The 14,151-nt window shown below is 39.4% G+C and overlaps 1 protein-coding gene and 1 non-coding gene across 2 annotated transcripts in view; both read left to right on the forward strand.

Annotated features, from left to right (window-relative positions):
- Positions 1-14,151, forward strand: part of LOC126199397 (semaphorin-2A-like) — a 1,365,238-nt gene that overhangs the window by 831,496 nt on the left and 519,591 nt on the right. The window lies entirely within an intron of this gene.
- On the forward strand, positions 13,797-13,869 carry Trnaa-agc (transfer RNA alanine (anticodon AGC)). Its single transcript has one exon. It is a non-coding gene; the product is annotated as a tRNA-Ala (tRNA).

The raw sequence follows: 14,151 nt of genomic DNA on the forward strand, positions 1-14,151 counted from the left end.
ATTCTCTCCATCTCACATCTCTTATAACCGTCTTCTGTCAGGGTACGACGAATTTTACAGGGTACTTCGTCAGTTGGAACATCAGTCGTGATACGGAAGAAACCAAATCTGGTCACCTTGTATGGTGCGCAGTGTAACGTTTTAAATAAAGAGAATGCATCTCCGTAGGCTACTTGGTCATTAAGGATTTCCACGTGATGTGTACAACCTATCACACGACAGTTAACAAGCGAGATACATACAATATGTTGGAAAAATTGAACATTACGCAACGCCATTAACAAAACATAGCACTGTTTCGTAGAACCGTATTGTGCTCACTGATCCAGGTTTTGTGCAGATAATTGCTCTGAAGTAGCTCCGCGCTTAAACTCAGGTGGCGTTGCGCACTCATTAGCACAGGCAGAGGACACGAACGGCTGGCCACTTGTTACGTAAGAGGACGCGCGTGGTTTCTACTTGTGACGGGAGGACAGTCTCCGGCGTCGAACCCACAACACACAGGAGGCGACGAGAGGAGTTCTCACGGTGTTAGAGTGTCTTCTCACGCGCCTTGAAATCTCCAACACATGGATGAACTGCAATTGTGGGCGAGTCTCTACATTTGCAAATTGAATTTTCAGAAATTCATTCATTGTTGCCACTAGCATGATAAATGTATATTTTTGTACTTTCTGCAAAACACTGTGTACTTTTTTCCGTTTTTTACCAAACGTGTTTCGTTACCTACTTGTCACTTTCACTGGGTCCGTTTTATTTCTGTAAAATATATTGTACAATGTTCGTGGTTGGCTTCCTATATTAGGTTTCAGGACATACGCTTTTTATTATGGACTATATTAATGGTGAAGATGAATTGGTACAGGCTGGCTTTTTTTATGCGTTTCTGCAACTTGACAGCATGTCATCTACCAAGGACACGGAAAAATTTTCTTACAGAGTTATTACTTTTCGACAGTTTTCGCAAGAGTAACACTGGTGCATAGGTTCTCCTATATTTACGTTGGCCGTCGTATTGAACGATTTCAGTGGATTTCTTTTCTTGCTTTTAATTTTATACGCTGTTCTCCCGCCTTTCTCACTTAACTCTCACCTGTCATCAGACGTTTTCGTACACAGTAACGAAATCTACGTAAAACGTTTGTCGCATCACCGATTTTCATCCTTTTTTTTTTAATCTCTCCAAGCGAGTACGTGATATCAGGCTACAAAAATTCATAAACGATAGAGAACCTCTACACTTAAATCTTCTCAATTTATGTAGTTTCAGGTAAGCAACCAGAATGAAAGAAAAAATAACAATATACTTATGTTGTAAAACCAGACTCGGTCAAGATAACATTTATAAGTCGAACATGCCTGGGAAAAAACAGAAAAGATACGCAATGTCTTTTGCAGAAGGTCGAGTTTCAAGACTCAAATTTAATTGGCGAACACGGAGAATAAAACGTTGACAGGAGATCCCAACGCAAGCAAACTGGGGTAAAAGATACTTAGCATGTTACATACCGAGAGTAAATGAAAGAGCCAAAAAGTAGGATACAAGAAATGGAATAAATACAGCTTAGTAACATAACTTCTCGGAAATAATCGAGAATTAGATTACAGGAGGTTCAAATGGTTCAAATGGCTCTGAGCACTATGGGACTCAACTTCTGAGGTCATTAGTCCCCTAGAACTTAGAACTAGTTAAACCTAACTAACCTAAGGACATCACAAACATCCATGCCCGAGGCAGGATTCGAACCTGCGACCGTAGCGGTCTTGCGGTTCCAGACTGCAGCGCCTTTAACCGCACGGCCACTTCGGCCGGCTTACAGGAGGTATTTTCGATGATAAAAAATAGTTTCGCCATAGCACGTAGCGCAAATATTCCGAGCAACAACGTAGCAAACATGGCGTAGTGTGATGTTAACAACGCGACATCTGACCTCCGCACGAAATGTGTATCTCGCATAACTGCTCTCGCACGTGTGGATCCTAGTACTGCAACCGGTAACTAAGCCATTGGAATTCTAGGATTATCCCTGTTTGCTGGACACCCGTTACAGGGATATCTGATGGGTGATAACACGGTCCTATTTTAGAACGAACGCTGGCGCTTTTCAAGGTAAGTGACACATCGGCCGTGACATGGCTCGTCCCTTGGTTCTTCTTTTCGTGTGCGTATAGCAAACATTCTTTTCTGTGACAGGTCGTGAACGATCCACTTGCGTCTAATAGCTTCGCATGCACGAGCAGAGCTTCACAGACTTCTTATTAGATCACGTCGCTTTCAGTTGAAGCAATTGGTTGGTGGGTTTTATGTTGTAAGTTACATCCTGCGAATCTATGCTGTCTCGAAGCACCAGCACATTGAGGATGTCCCGAAAACGCGTATTTCTTCGTGAAATTTTTTCTACCAAAACGACTGGAAGCGCAATTATTGTCGCTTAAAGAAATTGTGTATTTGGTTGTTTCCGTGTCACAACTTGCGTGTTATAAAAATACCAGTAACGCCAGTCTAAATTCTTTAAGGACTCTCATTCCTTCCCATAAATCAGCTTCGAACGTCTAAATTCGTGGAAAGTGCTCTCACTACGAAATTCTAGATGAATATGGTCTGCTTAATTTCAAAAAATGGTTCAAATGGCTCTCAGCACTATGGGACTTAACATCTGAGGTCATCAGTCCCCTAGACTTAGAACTACTTAAACCTAACTAATATAAGGACATCTCACACATCCATGTCCGAGACAGGATTCGAACCTGCGACCGTAGCAGCAGCAGCACGGTTCCGTAGAACGCTCGGCCAAAGCGGCCGGCTATGCTTAATTTGCTCTTCGCTTTAAGATAACTTACTTTTCCATGCATCTCAATGTTTGTGAGGTCGTATCTCCTCAGCTACGTATCGTACAGTGGTATGATTATTCAGGTTGTAACTGCCTTCTTTTATTAATTAATGTTGTTTGTTGTTGTGTATATTCGGAATAGGAATATCCCGAACCCTTCGTATATGTCAGCGTTGCAAGGTTAACCTGAATAACGCAAATGTTGTGCTCTGTGTTTTAAAAAGTGTCAGCAAATCCATCGGAAACTGTACAATTGTTTTGCAATTAACTTTTTCCAAAAGTAATTGCTAAACCTAAAACTATATACTAAAGAAGCTACCGTTTGAAATTCTGTGTTGCGCAATGCAGTCAACAATGTCAGAATTCGTGACATTAGAGCGCTTGTCTTACAGCTCCAACACAGAAAACTAATACAAAAAAATTCTGCTTAAAATTATAAAAATAATATTTAAAGAATAAATGTCCAAAACGCTTTTATTAAAATTCCCTGTAATTTTACTTATCAAAAGTAACTAAATAAAATTCCGAACTCAAAATGGCAAACACGCGAGCATGTAACACTGCTCTATAAGACTAAGAATGTCTTATAAAGAAATGAGACCTGTAGTGTGCTTTACTTGAACTGACCTTGATGATAATTTTGAAATGCAATGCTTGGCTGAAAATGATTTTAGTGCGTCCTGACTGATGTTAAACTGCACCTAACACATTTTCATGACTTACCTTGTGGCAACGGAAACTAGTTACTGCTCTAATGTGGTGAATATTAATATATAGCGACGTAGAAAACCAGCTAAAGGGAAACCTCGAAGAAAAAGCTATACAAGGAAAAACAGCTATGCCAAGCACATCATGTTTTACTTTGGGGCAAGTATGTTCCGCTCAGTGCAATGTAGCGACGCACAAATACAGAACAAAATTTTCTGGAGGAGTCGGTGGAAGTGGCTAAACTTACTTAACGGTTGAAAATGGACTAGCATTCAAAACTCTTTTATGAACCGCTTTCCTTAACAATTACAACCGTCTTTATGAAAATCAGTTTGTTCAAAAAATATGACTTTGCCATGAAATTAGTTATAAATGGTAAAGGAGTGATGAATCTATAACACTGAGTCTAAGCCACGTGAGCTGACGTTTAATGACGTCTCGAGAATCAAACTGACTGACCCAAAACAATAAAGAAGAAATAAATGCTAAATATTTGCCCTTCTCAAACTCATGATACATTACGTACGCGCAAGCAATGCAGCAGCTGAATATCTTAACACTTCTGCAATCAATCTTTACAAAATAATATTTCCAAAAAGCAAGCTCCTTCGCGTTTGCCTCTCTGTGTTGTGCTAGTTACTTCCAGACCGCTTAGCAGCGTGACCAACACGTGACTCGTCCACTTACTTCTCACTGAATACTCCACTGACAACGAGAATGCTACTGATTACCAAAGATCACATTGCTTGTACTTGTAATCACTGTGGCGTTAAGTATCGGGCACTGATGACTTTTCTTCTTTTTTTCTTTTTTAAAAAATATCCAGTGCACAAATGTGAAGTATAGCACATCGAATAAAAAGAGACCAGACATCACTTTCATCGAATACAAAAAATGAGGTACAGTCGTGGACAAAACGAGCGAGACCCCTCGCCTTTTCGTTATGCTGATCCGCACAGCTTTAAAGTCTGATACACAGCATAACAGGCAAGGCGATGAAGTGGAAGTGCTACCAACATACTATGCACAGGAGTGAAATTGAAAAACTTTCCGGACTTTGTCAGACTGTTTTCAATCGTGTGTAAGACAATATTGATGCTGATTAGTGTGTTAAACAAAACACGTAAATATAAGATGTAAATGAAAGAAGAAACGCTAATTAGTATGAACTGTACTAATAAAAATGAATTTCAGCTTATCGAGATAACATAGCTGTAGTAAGACATAGTACCCCAGATCGTTACGAATTAGAAAAATATAATTCGCATTCGGCCGCGAAACGGAGTGTGCCAACATTCAGACCAGTCATACTGGATTACAGTTGCTGACCTACCATGCAAGTGTGCAAATTTAGCAATGTGTGAAGATTCACAACGAAATTCAGTGAAAAATCATCCAGTGCCACACTAAATTCAGTTACTGACTAATTCAGTTACTGACGGAAGCGGAAAAAGTGGGCAGTAACAAGTATGAAATTCTACAAGAGCTTCATATTGACATCCACAGGGCGCCAGTACAGAATAAAGGTAACAATAAAACGTATTGGGGGCGCGAGAATTTATTAAAATAGTCTATCTGCCTCTATCGATATTAGAACCGAAAATAAACCAGATCTCGCTTGGAGTAGGCAGACAACCCAGGAAAACAGCCCTTTATTACTTCCCCAAACATTAAAAAGCCGGCAATTTAACATTGAAAATGGCAAAATGATCTGCAGTTTCTGTTGCATAGAGCTTTCTGGACTAAAAAACATGGATTTTCTACCTTTATGTCACCGCTTATGTGACACTCATTCGGGATGTTTATGGAAATAACAAAATACTGTTATTAGCGAGTAAATTTAGTAGGATAATTCTGCACCACCCCAGCAAATAAACAACGACATAGCTGCCAAACATACTCTACAATGTTTCGAATCCTCCGTTAGACTCGCCACAGCCAGAAAACGTTCATTAGCTGAAGTGTGTCTTAAGCTAGCTAGCAATGGGAATGCTCGCACTTCCAAAACGCAGTGGCATTAATACTGGGATCTGAATTACCATGTGTATAGGCAAATGGATTTCATTTGCATTCCTGTAAACGTGATTTGAATCGAAAGCGTAGCTACGATTAATATGCTGATGTATCGAGTGCAACTAGAACATTTCGAATAAAGAGCTGGTGGAATTACCGCTCTCATCTTCCGTAATTGTTGTAGCTATTTTCTTTGTTAGGATTTCGTCACCTAAATCGGTGAAAATGGAACACACTAATCAGCATTAATATAGTCTTACACATGACTGAAAACGGTCTGACAAAGTTCGCATAGTTTTTCAATTTCACGCCTGTGCATAATATGTTGGTAGCACCCCGTCGCCTTGACTGTTATGCTGTGTAGCAGACTTTAAAGCTGTGCGGATCAGCATAACGAAAAGGCGAGGGGTCTCTCTCGTTTCTTTCACTACAGTTAGTTCCACAAGAAACTGTACGCCGTAGTTTTAAATGAAATGTCCGCAGCGACATCTCTGGTAGTGGTCTAGAATCTGTAATCAGTGCGCTTTTGCACAGCGTAGAGATAAACAGTGTGAGACTTGAATGTTTTGTGTTTTCGATTGCAGTTTAAAATGAGTGCAAATTATCTGAAGATGAAAAAATGTGCAATATTTATGAAAAATTCCTTCTGAGGTGCGTTAAGAAGCTATTTGGTTCGAACGAGACAAAGCGGGTGGTTTAAGAGGATAATGATCCGAAATATCGCAGCCATCTCTGTACAGCATAGAAACAACACGATGGGGTGTCCACGATGGGTTGGCCTGCAGTGTGTCCGGATGTAAATCCGATCGGAAAATGTTTGGTCGTATATTAAGACGAAGTTTAAAGGAAAGCATATATATACATTGCAGCAGCTTTCATATAAGATGAGGACAACATGTAGATCTTTCCCTCGAGGATATGCGGAACATTTCTTGAAAAGCATGCCAAAAAGGTGCCAAGCTATAACTGATAATGGCGTCGGTTGGATTAATTATTAGGCAAGTGTGCAATTAGTAATAACATTTAGTTTCATTTAAATACATATTTATATTAGTGTCTTTTATTTCTTATAGATAACGGAGTACATTTTCTTGTGGAACTGACTGTGCAGCAGGGGTATATGTGATGTCGCGACTAGGGTTAGTAGTAAAGAAGTAAAAAATTAAAACCTCCTGCCTGAAGTTGAAGTTTTACTGCATGAACAGGAAAAACGTAGTAAGCGATAAACCTTTTTCGATTCATTATTTTGTGGGACGTGTCAGCGCGGAAAATTTTCCTAAAGTTTGAAATTATTTGTAAACTTTGTGGGAAGGTCGCTAAGTGCTGCCGTTCTAATGTACTGTATAAGGTATATAACCGGGTAATCTGCCGCGCCATAGCTATGCTGCCTCAATGCATAAACAAACTTTCTAACTTTAATACCTCTGTTATTGTGTTAAACCGTTAATGGAAGAATATATTTCTTAATAAGTACATTATGATACCATTTAAAATGTCCAAATTTGATCAATAATTATACACAATACTGGAAATCAAATTTCTCTTGCCCCAGGACACCTGTGTATAGGCACTCTTTAACTTGGGACTGAGTGACCGTTTAGTAATATAGATACCGATTTTTCGGTAGCAGTAGCGAAGGCAGGAACAGAGTCATAGATACTGATCACAGCTGTTGGCTTAATGTTATGGACAACGTAGCGATGGGTACAGACTTTAGCCAATTGGCATGAACGGAAGAGAGACGACCAGGAGCTGTATGGGCATCTTTAACTTCTCACCTGCTTTCCACTGCGACTGCAAGTCACCCTCTCATAAAAGTTGACTGCAGCTTCGCGTGTGGTTAGAACAGGGGTGCTCAACCTTTGTAAGATTGAGATCTAGTACATGCAATTTTGTCTATTTAGAGATCTACTGACTTAAAAATTTATAAACGTTTAACGGCAAGAAAACACCATAGCGTAAATCACGTATTGTAACTCAAAAAAATATATGCCACGTAATTTTCCCTCTACCAAAAGTTGTAGGCCTACATCTAAATTTTCAAGATATTATACAAGTGAAAAAAAAAGAAGTACACTCCATCATAAATGATGAATGTAGTTTAGTGAAATAGTTGGCTTTTCATATCGTTGACAAGTTTGTTATATTCTGGGGAATAATATGCCAGAGCCAACCTTACACAATCTAAAAGATGGGGATCAGTCACTTGATTTCTACAGTTAGATCACACTATGGTTCATCGTTGAAAACGGTGCTTCACATAGATAAGTCGATCCAAAAATGACTAAATATGCGATGTCACTTATACAATGTTAGGCTATGTTTTTACACTCAATAATTTCTAAAAGTTATCTTCATTGCATTCCGATTTTAAAGAAATGTCATTTTGAAATCGAATTATTTCCTCTTCAACTTCAGTCTCATGCAAGAGAAAAGATGACTCATTTTACTTGAACGGGCTGGGGATTTTCTCTGCCCAGGGACTGGGTATTTGTGTTGTCCTCATCATTTCTTCATCACAATCATTCGTGACTGGCGGTATATTGGACTGTGTAAAAAAATTGGATTGTGTGAGAATGGGGACTTGCTTATAACCGTGCAGCTGAGCGCCCCATAAAGCAAACATCATCATCACTTTATTTGAAATACCTTGCACATCCACTTTTTGGAAAAGTTGAGGTATGAAGGGTAGAACAGGTTCCATTGGCCTCAAATCTGAAGATCGGTTTCTCAAACTCTGTTTTCAGTGCTGTCAGGTCGGCCGTGTACTTTCTTGCAGCTTGTTGATCCAATGATGCTCGCTGATCAAACAGTTCATACGGTATTTGAGAAAAGTGTTTCACATTTAATCTTTTGAACTGTGCTTCCCAAAGGTCAAGATTTTGTACGAGACACTTTGTAGAGGACGTAACAGTAATGACAGTTTGGTTTGTTCCTTGAAGTTTTTTATTTAACTCATTTAGTTTAATTGTCACATCAGTCACAAATGCGAGAACCAACAATCAGCTCAAATCATAGAGTTTTAAATAAATTTCCTGTCTTTCGGACTAAAAAGCTTATATCGCTGACAGAAGTCGTCTAAATCTGTTTAGAACCATAACTCTAACTAGTCACCGAACACTGGTGTGCAATACCTTTTCCCCATTCTGGCTGTCCAATTCTTCTAGTAGCACTCTAAATATTCTTCTCTGTAGTGATCGTGAGCACACTGAATTCACAATTTTTCTGACAATACTCATAACATATACCATTCTCAAAATATGTCCACAAAGCACTTGCAAATGCACGAAACAATAACACTTAACGAAAGGCGGGAGAGACTCGTCATACGCGGACAAGGTAACAAATTCTTTATATTTACCTACTCATGCGTGAAACACTATCAGTAGTAATAGACGCAAATTTCTGAATAGACAAATCATGGTCAGAGATAAAAGATTTGAATGTTTTTTTAAAAATATTCTCGTTTAATATCTTTAAATGCTAAAATTGTATGCAAGTCTCCTTTTACACCGAAATCCGAAAATATCAATCTTACAAAACTCAATGAGGCAAACAAGCAGGATTTCAAATCTGTTATCGTCAACCTTTTATATTTTCCGCCATTGAACTGCACTTTTCTTCTTAAAGAAGGTCTTCATAGAGGTATCAGTGGAACGAAAAACCAGTCCAAAGTTGCAAATTTTACTTTTCTTGTTCACTTGAAACTAGACATCGAGTGAATAAAGAAGTAAAATTTGCAACTTTGGTTTTTCGTTCTTTTGATTAACAGACCTACAGATGTTGGAAGTTCGTTGATAGAGCTGTGTCTCTGGTGGCTGTAATGTTCTCTGACTTGGTTTCAAATGTGCAAAACAAGGACTCAGTAGGTGCCAGAAGGCACCCCTTATCAACTGTGCCATCGTCTAGTGGTTTTGCGTGTTTCCTCAATACTTCTTATACACGAAATTATGCTGTGTTTCATGGAAAATTTTTTGTACAGGCTTTATAAGAAGTAACTGCTATGACTGTAATTTACTTTGAAGATTGGTTTCTTCCTCCTCGTCTCACTGCTAACAGCTGCTTCCGATTCGAAGTTTTATGGACTGTTCTAGAAACGTAGCATTTCATATTAATCATATACACTTATACATTGTAACAAAAAACTTCCCATCCCCCACCACTTACCATGGAAGGGATATGTTTTCACAAGTTTAGCTTTACTCATTTTTCAGAAACTTCACCATGCAGGAGTAAAGACTGTTGCTAGATGCGTTCGCTAAAGGCTGTGAAATGCAAGTGGAGGCAAAAGAGGCGAAGATAGTATTGTCTGATTTACCGCCTACAAATAACTTGCGAAACAGTCGTTGTCAATGAACTGGTATTAAAAACCGCTCGTTTAAACAGATATACGACCGGCTGACGTAGCACCATCACACACGCATCACAAAGCACACGCTAGTAGACACCGCTGCATGCACGGACATCGAGCTATCATGGCGTCGACCGTTAAAATGGAACCAGCAATTCTTACTTTCTCTGTGATCGCTACATTACATGCTGTGGTAATGAAAAGTGAAAGGAAACGGTCATTGCGGGAGGAGGGGAGGGAGACAGTATGAGCTGACGGGTGGGTGGGGGGTGGGGAGGGGGAGACGGGAGGGAGAAAAAGCTTGACATTCGAAAACAACTTCTTTTAAAAGACGAATATCGCTTCGAAAGTAACTGAGGATGAGCGAGGATGATTATTAATTTCTTCTCAACCTTGTGCAGCTGATATTAACGCAGCAGCACACTTGTGAGAAAAGAAAAGTTATCGCCAACTCTTAAGGTTCCACACCTCAGCTGAATTGAAGTCTGTCAGTAAAGTACACTTTATATACGTCCGACACACGTCCTTACTGTAAGCGCCACTTCGACATCACAGTGATATGTGTTTTACGGCAGAACTATGAACGCAGAGTTTTAATTTCAGTTTCTTCTCTTTTGACATGCTGAATATTTCTTTTAATGGTGTATCACGTTCTTTCCTGTTATAATAACCTTTACTTCACATGTCAAAAACACTCAGCTGCTGCTCATAAAGTTCAAATACACACGTATTACTTGTACCAAGTTGCCGTATTCGACGTTCATTCTTCTCGAAATGACTTTGCAGACCTCTCCCCCACTCGAAAGCACTTGTGAGTGAACTACTAGCAACATTCGAGCATCATCGGATGCGCTTTAACGTAAGGTTGTAGACTTGTCTTTGATTCGGTGCACTAACAATGCTATATGTTTGCAGATAGCGCCATAATGCCCATGAAGCAAAAACAAGCTTATAGCACCAAAAAATAATATAGTAATGAAAAGTCGTTGAATTTGGCAGCGTTTCGGCTTATTAAACCTACTATCAAAACCAGTTCAACGGTTTACTTATTTCAGAATTAATTCCAATGTGAAACATAGTGTGAAAGGCTACATTCTTAAAATAAATAATTCTGTAATACTTTTATTATCAGAAAAACTTAAGTCTGTCTGCAAACTGATTTTTGACGTGCTGCTTCGAGTACTAAAGGTGCCTCTGGAAACTACGTACGGCTTTAGCGTTATTGGTTCAAATGGCTCTGAACACTATGGGTTTTAACTTCTGGGTTCATCAGTCCCCTATAACTTAGAACTACGTAAAGCTAACTAACCTAAGGACATCACACACACCCTTGCCCGAGGCAGGATTCAAACCTGCAACCGTAGGTGTCGCGTGGTTCTTTAGCGTTATGTCGCGGTCTTCAGTGCAGCTCTCCACGCTAGTGTATCCGGTGGGAGCCTTCTCATCTGTGCATAACTACGGCAACCTACGTTTATTTTGTGGTGTCACCGCCAGACACCACGCTTGCTAGGTGGTAGCCTTTAAATCGGCCGCGGTCCGTTAGTATACGTCGGACCCGCGTGTCGCCACTATCAGTGATTGCAGACCGAGCGCCGCCACACGGCAGGTCTAGAGAGACTTCCTAGCACTCGTCCCAGTTGTACAACCGACTTTGCTAGCGATGGTTCACTGACAAAATACGTTCTCATTTGCAGAGACGATAGTTGGCATAGCCTTCAGCTACGTCATTTGCTACGACCTAGCAAGGCGCCATTATCAGTTGCTGTTGATATTGTAAAGAATGTACAGACAAGAGCTACGTTCAACATTAATGGATTAAAGTTAAGTATTCCACCAAGTACCACCTTTTTTCTGAAGTCTAAATATCTTGTCCTGTTCCAGACCTCACGCCAGTCTGCGTGAGCTTAAACGCGTGCCGTTCGGCTTCCTCTCATAGTGGGTTGGCTCTCTTGCCAATCCACAACATATTTCAATACAGTTACTCTAGTTATTGAGATCTAGTCTTGACATCTATCTATAGTTTTATCTCCCCTCCCCTCTTCCCCAAAACACACTTCCATACCAAATTAACGATTTCAGAATAAAATTCAGTCGTCACTTTAAGAGGTTATGACGAATTAGTATTAATTTACGAGTTATCAGTATATTCTTCACAGAAGCATAACGCCATGATATTTGTAAAAATGTGCATATTGCGTATGATTATTGTAAACAGATCGATAATTTACAGCAAATGAATCACATCTGTGCACATGTCGAGCAGATACTGTCATTTGCTAAACGAATGCTAAGCTTCTGAAAATGGCAAATTAATTTGTCGACACTGGGAAAGTGAAGTAAAACGTTTTGTCTAACTGACTCCTAAATTTTATTCTGAAATATTTACTACAGTTAATGAAAAATAAAAGCAGCGCAAAAAAAAATTTAACCATTCCTTGATGCTTCAGCATGCATACTATCAGACGATCCCTTCTTGTAGTCAAGTTCCCCATAAATCTCTTTTCTCTCCAATTATATTCCTATACGATCCACACAACTAACCTTCAGCGTTCCCCTCCAGGACCACATTTTAAAAAGGTATTGTCTTCCTGTTTCAGTTGTTCGTCGTCCATGACCCACTTCAGCAGAAGGCCACTCTCCAGACACTTACCTCAAGATGAAACATAACATTCAAATTAATATTCGATGTTAAAAAATATCCCTTTTTCAGAAATGATTTCTTACTATTGCCTGTCCGTATTTTATATCTTTTCTATTCCACCATCATCAGATACTTGTTACGAAAATAACGAAACATCTCTAACACTTTTACTGCCTCAGTTGACAATCTAATTGACTTAGCTTGCCCCATACTTAGATTCGATTTCATTCCCTTACCCTCAGTCTACCACTGTTGAAGTTCATCTTATGACTTCTTCTCAAGGCTTAGTCCACTAAGATAAAATAGTATTTCAAGTCCTCTGTCGTCGGTATATAGAGTTCTATATTGTTGAACGAGCATATCATCTCACTGTTGACAGCATACTCTGCATAACCTTACTACAATCCGAGGAAAGAAAGAAGTGCATATTAATATGTGAAATTAGATATATTAATTGGTGGCGATCAACTATACAAGGAACTTCCGCTTTGCGTATTTTACCACATTCCTCTTCTTAATATACTTAAAGAGTTACTCCGTTTTCCATGTACTGACGTAGCAGTTTTAAATATCTGGATTGTGTGATTTCTTATCGATCTTATAATTAAAAGTTTCCCTAAGACATTTAAGTCTCGTTATCGTAGATACGATAACGATCGAAGTAGAAGAAATGTTTTAGAATTTGTGCTGCGGCCGGGGCTCGAACCCAGGGATACTTGCTTGCTAGGCAGAAATGCTAACCATTGCACCACTGCAGTACAGTGGTCAACGTTGCTGCACGAACTACCCAAGTTGAGTGCCCTTCCCAACACAAACTTCAATTCATATCTTCTGCTTGTTTTCCCTCACATTGTCACTAGTACCAGGGCTCTCCGACACTGGAATAGCTCCCCAGCGTTGGACGTAATGGAAAGTCCTGTACCATAGGAGAGCTTATAGATTTTATAATTAAATGTTTCCCTGAGACATTTAAGTCCCAGCCGCAGCACAAATTTTAATACATTTCTTCTGCTTCGATCCTTATCGTAGATAATGAAGAGACTTAAATGTCTAAGGGAAACATTTAATTGTAAGATCTATAAGATATCATATGGTACTGGACTTTCATTACGTTCAACGCTGGGGTGCTATTCCTCTGTCGGAGAACCATGTCAGTGACAACGCAAGGGAAAACAAGCAAAAGATATGAACTGAAGTATGTGTTGGGGAGGCACTCAACTTGGGTAGTTCTAGCAGCTGTGTTGACCATTGTACTGCGGTGGTGCAATGGTTAGCATTTCTGCCTAGCAAGCAAGAAAACCTGGGTTCGAATCCTGGCCGCAGCACATTTCTTCTGCATCATCATTATTGTAAGATTTCGTTGGTGCTGCCCTTCTGGAAGAAGAATAAAGTCTTTATCCTGTTGTTCCATTTGTTTGCTTCTTCTTTTTAATGTGAAAGTGTTGTATTTGCGAAGAAACCAGCTGCCAAATATATATATGGTATATTTTATAGTTATTAATTTCTCACATAACATGGAAACTTTTGGATTTGATCTTGGATTTTTTTTTATAGTTCTTCTCAATAGAGAAAAAAACCAACAATAACGTGAATCTGGTTGCACATCT

This window comes from Schistocerca nitens, chromosome 8 (genome assembly GCF_023898315.1).
Source record: "Schistocerca nitens isolate TAMUIC-IGC-003100 chromosome 8, iqSchNite1.1, whole genome shotgun sequence".
NCBI lineage: Eukaryota > Metazoa > Arthropoda > Insecta > Orthoptera > Acrididae > Schistocerca > Schistocerca nitens.